Source organism: Ictidomys tridecemlineatus, chromosome 12 (genome assembly GCF_052094955.1).
Source record: "Ictidomys tridecemlineatus isolate mIctTri1 chromosome 12, mIctTri1.hap1, whole genome shotgun sequence".
NCBI lineage: Eukaryota > Metazoa > Chordata > Mammalia > Rodentia > Sciuridae > Ictidomys > Ictidomys tridecemlineatus.
The window spans coordinates 31,408,760-31,421,300 of NC_135488.1; the positions used below are offsets into that span (position 1 = coordinate 31,408,760).

At 44.2% G+C, this 12,541-nt stretch overlaps 1 pseudogene; it reads right to left on the bottom strand.

Annotated features, from left to right (window-relative positions):
- Nucleotides 1-3,615: 3,615 nt before the first annotated feature.
- LOC144368939 (growth arrest-specific protein 7 pseudogene) lies at nt 3,616-5,408 on the bottom strand (annotated as a pseudogene).
- Nucleotides 5,409-12,541: the final 7,133 nt, after the last annotated feature.

The following is a 12,541-nucleotide window of genomic DNA, read 5'->3' on the forward strand; positions in this document are numbered from 1 at the left end:
GCATGGCAGGGCTCAATCTGCCTTATTGTGCACCCTGCCTGGGATTTCTACTGTGAAAACCGAATTCTTGGCTTGGTGTCAATGAGAACTAGCTCATACATTATCAGATGTAAGTAACATCCAGTAGGATGACAGAATCCTGGTCTACCAATTGTCATTTACATAAAGTAGCGTTTGTTTATTGTCAAGAAGCACTGACTGCCTTACTAGTCACCCAAATCACTCTCAGTAATGATGAGACTCAGAGTCATTTTCAGTAATTACCTGCCACATCCTGGAGATTGCCTGTGCACATGTGCCCTTCCAGAAAGCAATGCAATCAATTCTAAGTTAGCAGGGGAAACTGAGTCACGGGATCACATGGGAATATCTGCTAGAGACTGAGGAGGTAAGTCGAATAAGAGAAGACAAGATAACATTTAAGTTAAGGCTGCAGCAAGAGTTAAGTGTGGGAATAGTTCAGGATTAGTTAACTGGGAGCCTTTGGTAGGTTTGATGTGTTACACTGGAGAGAGAAGGCCTGTATCAAGGGCAGGAGGAATGGAAAGACCTTCCAGGAGGCTGGAGTTGGTGTGAGATGGGAGGGGCAAGACTGGGCATCTTTAACAGTACCAGTACCATAGCATACAAGGACCCTTGCACAAAGTCACAAAGTTGGAGCTTTAGTCTAAGAATATTGGGAAGGCAATGATGATTTATGAACAAAAGGGATGAGATGACCAGAAAAATCATTTTGGTTGTCATATGAAACCCGTGCTAAGATGGGTAATGGGATAGCTGGGTAAGAATATTCCAGTAATTTAAGGATGAAATCCTTTGCTTGCAGCAACATGGATGGAACTGGTGGACATTAAGGAAAATAAATCTGGCATAGAAAGATCAATATCTTGTCTTGTCACTCATATATGGAAGCTAAAAATGTTGATCTCATAAAAATAGAATAATAGTGGTTACCAGAGGCTGGGAAGCATAGGGAAGAGGGGGAAGAAAGGGAGATTGGATAATGGGATATGAAAAACTAGAAGAGAAGAATTTAAAGGTTCCCAACACAAAGAACTGAAAACATTTACCAAGGTGGAAATGCTCATTAGACTGGTTTGACTAATGCACATTATATACATGTGTGAAATTGTCACACAGACTGTGTAGTGTTTAATCTACCTGAATTCTCCCTTAAACCTCCACCAGGATAGTGCAACCAAAAACCCATAGACAGTATGTTCCTCACAGTCAGGACAACATATACCACGAAATCTCAAATCTAAGTGGGTGCCATCAGCATTTAGAAAGGAAGAATCAGGGGAAACAAATAATCAGATGCACCTGAACACAGAAGAATCCCGCCTGCCAGCCCGTATTCTGGAAATCCAAAAAACAGCAGCCTGAGCCTGGAGAGGGAAGTCAGCAGGACCCAGGGAGGGAGGGCAGAGGGCATAAGAAAAGGGCCAATTGTCCTGGGCCTTGGAAATTCTTCACCTGACAAGTGAAGCTTCCATCTAAAGCAAAGTCCAGCAGCGAGAGAGTTCACCAGAAGAGGAAATAAAGTTCAGCAGGACAGGGCCAACAGAAGAGAAGGCAAAGGAGCACACCCAGCAAGCACAGGAGCTGAGGGGGGCCAACAGACCTGAGCGGAGCCCAGAGACCTGAGCAGGCTCAAAGCTGTTAAAGCACAGCAGGGTGAGGCTAGGGTGTGTTCAGCTCAGCCGTTCATCCAAGTTCAGTAAAATTAGCTTCACATGAGATAAGAAATAGTAAAGATATTTAAAATTACTATAAAAAAGAGAATATGGGCTGGGCTCAGTGATAGCACACTTGCCCAGTATGTGTGAGTCACTTGTTCGATTCTCAGCAATACATATACATGAATTTTAAAAAAAAAAAAAAGAAAGGTCTAGGAACAACTAAAAATATATATTTTCTTCTTATGCCTTTATTTTATTTATTTTTATGTGGTGCTGAGGATCAAACTCAGGACCTCACACGTGCTAGATGAGCGCTCTACCACTAAGCCACTACCCCAGCCCCCCCAAACAATATTTTTTTTAAGAGAATATGGAACAGAATACATTCCTTCAAAAAAAATGAAAGCATGTCTAAAAACCATGTCTAAAAACCACCAAAGAACTGAAAGAAAAGGCATTGAGAGAAATTAAGAACATGATAGGGGTCGTGAATAAGCAACAAAAATTAAGAGTTGAAAACTCAGGGAGAAACGTGATAGAATTCATCAAAGCTATATATCTGATTTTTTTTTCTGGTTTGCTTTAGTATATTGAACATCTTTCTAAAATAAACTATGAGAAAGCCATTCTAATTCAATGGGAGAGATGCTGAAGGATTCAAGATTAACATCCATTATTAGCAATGTAAAATGGAGAGAAAGATCCGTGAATTGTGCTCGTAGAATTCTGCCGCCATGGGAGACGGAAGGGTCAAGCCGAAAGCCATCAATGGGAAAGATGAAGAAAGATGGGCCCTCAGGGCAGGGGTTTCTGGCTAGAAGCTGTTCCTTGCTCACTGTGTCAATTTTTTCTCCCAGCCTCCTCAGGCTGGTTCTCTAGGCTAAGATGGGGTAGATGGTGTTTGCTGTAGTAGAGGAAGAAAGTGGTGGGCTGAACCCAGGGGTAGTGCTGAAAAGCTTCGAGTCACACTTGGCTCAGGCTTCTCCAGGGAAGATGGACAGAGGGAAAGGAGGTGCTGGCACCAAGCGAGGGCTCGGTGCAGGGCTCTGGAAAGTCCAGAGGAGCTGGAGGCCCAGGTGGCAGGACACGCCTGGAGAGCAAAGAGAGAGTCTGCAATGCCCATACAAGGGACAGCAGTCCAAACCCTATCATGCATAAGCAGATGGAGTCTGACAAAGACTTGCCCTAACCTGTCTCTCATGTGGGACTGACCTAGCCCTATTAAGCCCTTGGTGGGCAGCCTGAGAGAGCGGGGGTCAGGGTAGCCCAGTGTTGGACAGGACACCATGGGAGACAGACCCCATGTGGTTTCTGGCTCATCTCCATCTCTCAAAGCGTTTGGACATGCACACAGCTGGAGGTGGTCTCCCTGGAAAGCTCTTTCTAGTGAGACTGGGCAGGGGTGGCAGGGTGGGGGTGAGGACGGCCTTGAGAAAGCAGCTGAGGAATGGAGGGATCCGGATTTCCAGAGACTTCAGAGATGGTCTGATAGGAACCGTGAATCACTGCTTGGGGCTAATTTGCCGAATGAGGTAGTTCCATCCTGACCTCTCTGGGCAGGGTTGGTCAGGGAAGACAGAAGACAGGCCTTCCCAAGACCCACAGGGATGAAAAGTGGCCAAGAAAAGCCAGATTTGGGCTCCCAGAATGCAATGAGAAAAACAGAGAGAGGGCCGTAAAGGATTCTAGGTGCAGGCTGAGCTGACGGCGCCTTCTAACCATGATTCTGATCCTGACATTGGCTTGGAGGCAGAGACAGCCCTTCCCTGTTCTTCCAAAGCCCCCGAGATAAAGGGACCAGCTGGAGGATGGGCTTTGGGGCTTCCAAGGACACAAGTGTGTGACAGCCACCCCTATGGAACTCAGCAGGGACCACAAAGTTCCAGCCTCAGTTTGTTCTCAGAGCAACGAGCACGGCGCGGGGTTTGGGGGGGCTTCAGTCTTGGAGACAAGGGCGGGGTTGCAGGTCTGTCTTCTTGGTCTGGGAATATTTGGGATTCCCCAGCTGAGCCATCCAGATCACCCTTCTGGAATTGCCAGCTCTCTCCTCTCTCCTCAGTGGACAGGAGAGTGGGTGGGAGGGCAGCTTCACCGAGCGGGAGCCACCCCCCCCCTCCACGGGACCCCCAGCCCCTCTCCTGGGCAGGACCCCCGGGGCCGCACAGGCGTGTCTAGATCTCCATGTCCATGGGGCGAATGTTGCCCGTTTTGTGCTCTCTGACCCACAGCTCTCTGTCTTTGGCCGGGTCCACTTTTCGAAGCAGTTGGTCCACAGGCTCGACTGTGCTTTGGTTGAACATGTCTGTCTCATGCCATAGCTGTGTGTACTGACACAGATGTTGCCCGATCATCTCCACCTTCTCCACCTCCAGCCGTTCCAGCTCCAAAGTGGTGGTCACCTTCTCTTCAAACCACTTGGACTGGGCCTGGTTGTAGAGGTTCACACAGCACATGAGGTCATCACCAGCCTGTGTGGACTTTCTCTGGGCCTTCTTGATGTCCTCTGTCTTGTTGCTCAGCTTAATCTCCAGCTGCTGGGTCTTCATCTCCAGGTCTCTCTGCCGCTCTGTGAGGGCTTTCCGGGCCTTCTCCACCGACGCGCAGCGGCTGGCGAGCTGCTTGCAGAGGTCAGCAATATGGTGGTCACACTTTTTCATGTCTTTCTTGAAGTTCTCACGAAAGTTCATTAGGGGCTTCTCTACTCGCTGTGAAGCTTGGCGGAGAACTTGAGATGAACCTCTGCTTCATCTGCCAGACTCTTCTTCACCTGGGCCCAGACTTCTCCCAAGGAACCTTCCTCCTGTGCAGCCAAGGAGTTCTGAGAGAGCTTAGTCAAGTTCTTTGCATATTCTTCTTCAATCTTTATATTCTCTCCCTCCCTCCCTCTCTCTCTCTCTCTCTCTCTCTCTCTCTCTCTCTCTCTCTCTCTCTCAGAGGAATTCAGACGTTTCTTTCTGCATTTGTTTGCCTTTCAGTTGCTTTTGGAGCAGCAGTTCAAACCCAGCCACCGTGCCATTGCCTTGGGGATCCTTCTATCAGCCCAGAAGTAGTCAGAGTAGCTCCACTCGGTTGGCTTTGGCAGTTGCTGTTCAGGCATGGTGTCTGGGTGAGGGAATGTCACGCAATTTATCATCTTCTCTGTGGGGTCAACTTTATTTTCAAGATTATATATTTTGTCTTCATTGCCTGAGGTTCCATCTTCCAAATGGTCTTGTCTGTGGGTGGTACTTTCCATTGAACTTTTAAGTTGGTTTAGTGATTCCTTCACTTCAAGGATTTCTTCTTTCTTTCTTTTCAGGACCTCTAATATATCTTTACAGAAGTGATCTTTCATCTCCTGAAGCAAATCTGTTATTTTACTGCTTAACTCCTGTGCCTGCTCTCTTATATCATTCTTTAAGTCGTAGAACAGTTTTACTAAATACATCCTGAACTCCTTCTCTGATAGTTCTTCGATGGATTCTCTTATGGGAACAGCTTGGTTTGTTTGGAGCACTTTATTCCCTCGTCTTTTCATTTGGTTTGTGCGTCTTCCCATCTAGCTGTGTGGATCTGAGGCCGGGTAGTTTCTACTCTGTCGATCTGAAGTGTCCCTGAAGGTTTCCAGAAACTCGCCTAGCATCCAGGCTCCAGTTTCTGCAGTCTCTGCCACACGGCACGACCCAGAAGGCTCACCGACCGAGGACGATGGATGGACTCTGTATATTTGATTTCTATCTTTACCATTTCGCCTTAATTTGAATTCAGGAGAAATTTTGAAGGATTATTATATGAAGCACCATTTCCAAACACTTCATTTGACTTTTTTCCTCTAAATCAATAATTTCTGATTTTAGTTTGGGCTTAAGACATATATGTATAAAACCAGAGACTGTGTTTCTGACATTTCCTCCTCACACACAGCTTGCAATGACATGTATAAATATATTCCTATGGTGTCAAATTTTTATTTACAATATCCTCACATAGAACAACCATCAAAATTCAAGAGCACTGAAATTGTCTCTAGAACAGTGACCAATTCTCACCAGGAGGTGGCACTAAGAGATTGATGTGATTTTGTATAAAGTTGTAGCTTTCCCCCTTTAAATCCGGTTATCAACTACTAACTTCAATTAGTGTTGCTATATGTATCTTTCATTTATTTATTTATTTTAAAAAATTAATAAATTATATTTCTCAAGTACTTTTTAAGTTCAAAACAAAATTTAGGGCAATGTACAGAGTTCTTATATCCTCCTTGTCCCCTGCCCACCTCCTTTGTCCACTATCAATATCCCACACTACAGTGAATCCGTCCACTTTAAACCATGAAAACATTATTTGAGCTAGTCGCAGTAGAACACGCCTGTAATCTCAGCAGCTTGGAAGGCTGAGGCAGGAGGATCGTGAGTTCGAAGCCAGCCTCAGCAACTCAGCGAGGCCCTAAGCAGCTAGCTCAGTGAGACCCTGTCTGTAAATAAAAAAATTAAAATGGCTGTGAATGTGGTTCAGTGGTTAAGTTCAATCCCCGGTACCATAAATAAATACATAAATTAAGTAATTTACTTGGAAAACCTTTTGCACCTTACCTGGTGCTAGGGATTGCATGATTGTATAAATTGCTGGTAATAGAATCGGCAGGGATTTTACCTCTTTAGAGCTATTTCTTTGTCATTTAGATTTGTGTCTATTCTATAACTTAATTTCTGAGGAAGATTAGAACATGGAGCTTCACACCTGTCATCCCAGTGACTCGGAAGGATGAGGCAGGAGGATTGCAAATTCCAGGCCTGTCTCAGCAGCCCAGAGAGGACTTGTCTCAAAATAAAAAAATAAAAAGGACCAAGGCTATAGCTCAGTGGTAAAGTGCCTCTGGGCTCAACCCAAGGACCCCCCCAAAAAAAGGTGGGGATGTGGGGGAGAAGGAGGAGGAGAAACTAACCAACATTTTGGAGGAAAAGAAATTTTTTTAAATGAACACACTATTGTGAAGTATTCAGGTAGTCTAAAACATGTTTAGTTGATTAGTTGATCCACAAAAGAGTGGAGGGATAGAAAAAAAATACCTGGATAACAGTTGAAATGTTCCCAGACTTATTGAAAGTATAAAAACAGAGATCCAAGATCAGCTGAAGCCAAAGTAAGCAAAAATAAAACAACAGAAAGGTATGTCTTAAGCACATTGCATAAATTAGCAAAAAGAATTTTTTAGCAATCAGAGGGGGGAAAAGGTGTTAAGTACAAAGAAAATAAAAAGCCATAAGAATGACATCAATTTCCTCTCTGAAATAATGTAAAGGAGAAGACTGTGGCTGGCGGGAGGGGGCGGGTGGCTTTAAAGCACTGACCAGCGTGTCTTTCAGCCTCCAATTCGATACCCAGCAGAACTAGCATTCAAAGCAGAGCCATGATGTCAGCAGTCTTGCCCCCCGGCCACCGCCACCCCCATCCCAGAATACTGAATACACAAGCAGGACTGTCTGAGACAGGTACTCCAGAAAGTGTCAAAAATTCACAGAAACCAAGAAAATGCTCAGCCAGGGAAAAGACATCCTCAGTGTGATTCTGGCTCTGAAATGATGTTCAGGCATGAAACAGCCTCTGTCCGGGGGCAGCCGCAGCCTTGTCTTTCAATGGCAGAAGCTGGGTGCTCTGTTCCTTCCCACAGACCAGCAGGTGTGCACCGGACCTTAGTTGTGCATGTGGGTTATAGTTTGGCTGGAGTGACTGAGGGACTCATATAGGTGCTTTTCTCTGTTTTTTTTTCTCTAACTCAGAACTCAGACAAAAAACTGCAAGGTGACTGCAGATCCACACACCTGGGACTGAGCACACTGACACTGTCTAAGCCCTGGGTGAGAAGGACCTGGTTCTTTGGGAAATAGGACTCCCAGAAGCAGCAGCGTAGGAGGAACTTGGAAAGCCATACACATGCGCAGGGAAAATTCGCTCTTAGTAAAGACTGATCCTTAGGCTTCAGTCTGCTCCTGGGCTCAGAGAGTGGCCCAGCATCAAACCTCCGCCAAGACTGGGGGAGACTGTTGGGTTTTGGTTTTGCATTTTTAACTTTTCTTCTTTCCTTGTTTATTCTCAGTTTTGTTTGTTTGCTTCCTCTCCTGGCATTCAAGGAAATCACTGTCAAACAAACGTCTACTTTTGTGAGAGTTTTGTCAGGAATGTTTGATTTTTTCCAATTTTTCTGGATCTACTGAGATAATCTTAAGTTTTCCCTTTGTGCTATTAGTATGTTGTAATTAAACCATTTTTATAACAGATGAAGATATAATTCAGATACCATAAAACTCATCCTTTTTTTATGTGGTAAAATACACCCAATTTAAAATCTACCATTTTGGCCAGTTTTAAGGGCACGTTTGTGTGGCATTAAGTATATTCACACAGTGTGATAACTGTCACCACTTTTCTCTCCAGGACTTGTTCATCTTTCCCGATTGAAACTTGGCACCCACTGAACACTAGTTCCACATTTCCCCTACCCCCGGTCCCTGGCAACCACCATTCTTTTTTTTTTTTTTTTTTTTTAGTTGTAGTTGGACCCAAGACCCTGAGGCTCGAACCCAGGGCCTCACACATGCTAGGCGAGTGCTCTACTGCTGAGCCCCAGCCCCAGGCCCCTGGCAAACACTGTTCTGCTCTCTGTCTATGAATCTGATCACTCTAGGGACCTCAAATAAGTGGAACCCTATGGTATTAGTCCTGTGACTGGCTTCTGGCCTTTAGCATGATGTCTTGGAGGCTCATCCATGTTGTAGCATGTGTCAGAATCTCCGTCCTTTTTAAGGTTGAATAATATTCCAGTATATGTGTATATATCACAGTTTCTGTTGTTTTTTAAATTCAAACAAATGATAATTTCTTTCCACCTTTCAGCTATTATGAACAGTACTGCTAGGAACATATGTGTACAAGTTTCTGTTTGGGGCCCAGTTTTGATTCTTTTGGCCACACATTTAGAAGTAGAATTGCCAAGTCCTTCGGTAACTTGGTTTAACTTTTTGAGAAACTGCCAAACCTTTTTACAAACCTGCAGGGTTTTACAATCCCATCAGCAATCCCATTAGCTATAGCTGCCGTCACAAAATATCTTCGACTGGTGGTTTAAATCACAGAATTTTGTTTTCTCACAGTTCTGAGAGATGGAAGTCCCGGATCAGGGTGCCAGCAAGGTTGGTGTCTGGTGAGGGCTCTGCACTTGGGTGGCAGACAGCCACTTTCTCACCATGTGCTCACATGACCGCTCTATACACTCGAGGAGGAGAGCAAAGGTGAGCTGTCTGGTGTGTCCTCTTATAAAGACACTAATCATATTAGAACCCCAGTCTATGACCTCATTACCCTTACTTACTTCCTGGAAGGGCCCTTTCCAGTAAATACAACTGGGAGACAGGGCTTCAACATATGAACTTGGGAAGACACACTCAGTTCATAACGCCAATGCACAGAAGTTTCAATTTCCCCATATTCTGGCCAGCACTTCTTTTGCCTGACTTTTAGATCACGTCACTTCTGCTGGGTGTTCCGTTTGGTTTTGACTGGTAGTTCATTGTGATTTTGACTCGAATTTCCCCAATGACTAACGCTATGAACATTTTTCATTTGCTTATTGAACACTTGTATACCCTCCTAGGAGAAATGTATAGTCAAGTCATTTGCTCAGTTTTAGGTTGGGTCATGACGCCAGGAATTATGGCACATGTCTGTAATCCCAGCAACTTGGGAAGCTGAGGCAGGAGAAGTACAACTTTGAAGTCAGCTGGGCAACTTAGCAAGACCATGCCCCAAAATTAAAAAATAAAAAGAGTTGGGTGGGTTGGGGATGTGGCTGAAGTGGTAGCGCTCTCGCCTGGCATGTGTGAGGCACTGGGTTCGATTCTCAGCACCACATAAAAACAGAATAAAGATATTGTGTCCACCTAAAGCTAAAAAATAAATATAAAAAAAAAAAGGTTGGGGGCACTGGGGATGTGGCTCAAGCGGTAGCGCGCTCGCCTGGCATGCGTGCGGCCCGGGTTCGATCCTCAGCACCACATACCAACAAAGATGTTGTGTCTGCCGAGAACTGAAAAATAAATGTTAAAAATTCTCTCTCTCTCTCACTCTCTCTCTCCTCTCTCACTCTCTCTCTCCTCTCTCACTCTCTCTTTAAAAAAAAAATTAAAAAAAAAAAAGGTTGGGGATGTAGCTCAGTAGTAAAGCACCACTGGGTTCAATCCTCAGTACAAAAAAATATATTGTTTGTCCTTTTATTAAATTGTAAGAGTTCTTTATATGTTCAGGCAACCCCGCCCACCCCCCACCAACTGACAGTCTCTTTTGATTTGAATGAAATGATTAAGCTTTTTACATTTAGTGGATAAACAAGAAACTTAGTGAATATGAAGCTAATTTGTAAACTTTCTAACCTTGGAAAATATTATTCAATTCACAAACAGATTAGGCAAAATCTGGAACTGTCACTGTCTCGAAATGTTTAAGCACACTGTCCAACCAGTCGCGTCTGTAGTACTGAGCTGTGTTAAGCCAAAGCTGCTTTGTTGATGGTCAGGCTTAAAAGCAAAACCAATTGTAATTTTTAAAAGGCAACAGAGCAGAGCCGTCTGGAGTCATACACCGCAAAAAAAAAAAAAAAAAAAAAAAAAATGCAATCCACAGAATAATGAAAGGTAGTCATTAAACAAACAGCAATGGCAACCTCTTCTAAGGAAAGAAGTGTTAGAATCCAGAATGTCTGTAATATGTGATCAGAAATATTTAGTTTCACCAAAGATACATGAAAAATATAAGTAAACAAGAAAGTTATTCACTGTGCATCAAAACAAACAACAACAACAACAAAGTTGACAGACATTGTCTCTGCAGCTATTGGATTTAGCAGACAAATAATTTATTATGAAAACACGTCTATTTATAGAGAGATCTAAAGAAAACATGTCTTAAAACTTTTAATTTTTTTTTAAATGGGAGATTGAACCCAAGGGAGCTCAACCACTGAGCCACATCCCCAGCCCTTTTTTGTATTTTATTTAGAGACAGGGTCTCGCTGAGTTGCTTAGGGCCTCGCTAACTTGCTGGCTTTGAACTCATGTTCCTCCTGCCTCAGCCTTCTGAGCCACTGGAATTATAGGCATGCACCACTGTGCCCGGAAAAACATTTTAGTTTTTACTAAAGGATAGCAATAAAGAAATAGAAGTTATTAAAATAACCAGATGGAATGTCCAAAGTTGAAAAAGTACAGTAACTGAGATGAAAAACTCTTTAGTGGATTCAACAACATATGTGAACTAGCAGAAGAAAAAAATCAGCAAACCTGAAGTCAGATCATTAGAGACCATCTAATCTCCAGTGTGGAAGGACAGAGAGTTGGAGAGCTGCACATTTTTATATAAGAAGCAACTGTGTTTGTTGCAACCAGCCACCAGTAACCACGTGGGTAGAGCAGAAGCCTGCGTTCCTGTAACTTCTCAGATGGTCACTGGTGTGGTGAGTTTTGGTTTCCAAACCCCAAGTCCTGGCCTGTTAACTGTGAGAGCCAAGGTCTGGGGCCTTCCAGCTCCCTTCAGGGAAGGCCAGTGACTCTTAGTGCTGGGGTTTCTTACAGACCCCAAATGGCATCTGCAGGCCTGACTGAGCTGCTTCACAGTGGCATTTGTGGACCTCAACAGAACGTGTGAGTCGGAGCACTGTGAACAACACTCTTTGAGAAAATGCCTCATTTGAAGCCATCTGTTCCCTCCTCTGCACTGTCATTTAAGACAGCAAAGCCTATATTGTCGTTGTTTGTAAAGTCCCAATGCCTAGCACAGAGCCCTCCTCTCTGTGAACATGTATGAATAACCAATTTGATTGTCTGTGACCTCATGTGACTGTTGCTCAGAAACACTTTCTTGGTTAAAATTTATAATTGTGCAGTCTCAATAAGTTGATCAAAAACTATATCATGCCCTTGTAAGTAATCACAGCGACTCCGGAAGCTGAGGCAGGAGGATGGTGAGTTCAAAGCCAGCCTCAGCAAGTTAGTAAGGCCCTAAGCAACTCAGTGAGACCCTGTGTCTACTAAAAATGTAAAAACGGGCTGGGGATGTTGCTAAGAGGTTAAGCATCCCTGGGTTCAATTCCCAGCACCCAAACCAAAAACCTATCATGTTCTTAAGAGTAGGAAGAGTGAACATATATAATTCTTAAGTTTCTCTTTTAAATATTTATACATGAAACTCCATTTTCATAAAGGGTATTACATATGAGAATATCCTCAAGTAGTGGCCTGTGGGTTACAGTTTCTTGAAATAAGCATTGCATTTAAAGACCAATGAAGTAACGACACATGCTTTCTTGAGGGACGCGGCATGGCGTGGTTTTAAAAGCAAGAAAATAAAATCTAAAAATAGGAACATCTAAATATGGGATCATCACTGATGCCCATTAAAGAAAACAGCACTTCCCGTTTTCCCACTTATCACCTAAAGTCACTGAAGGGCTTTGGAGAAGTGAAGTTGCTGTGGCAGCTGGTTTATTTTGGGGTCACTTATTTTCCCATGGAGTCAGCAGAGTTCCGAGTCGTCTGTGCCTGGGTGCGGAGAAGTGACAGCCGCCCTGCTGGTTCACACATGAGGACTGGCCTGGCCAGAATCAGTCTGACCTGTCAGATAAGAGGCTGTGGTTTGGCCCATTTCCTGTGTGGGGAACTTCTGCTCCTTGGAGGTGATGGAGGCACAGAGAGATCCTCCTCTTGCTGGGGGACAGACACTACCCCATATGCTATTGATAAGACCCTGCTGCCAGTCATAACCCACATAGGAGGAGGGGCACTTTGGCTCACCTGGCCGGCCTCTGAACCCCAGGAGGAGGTGCCTGTCCA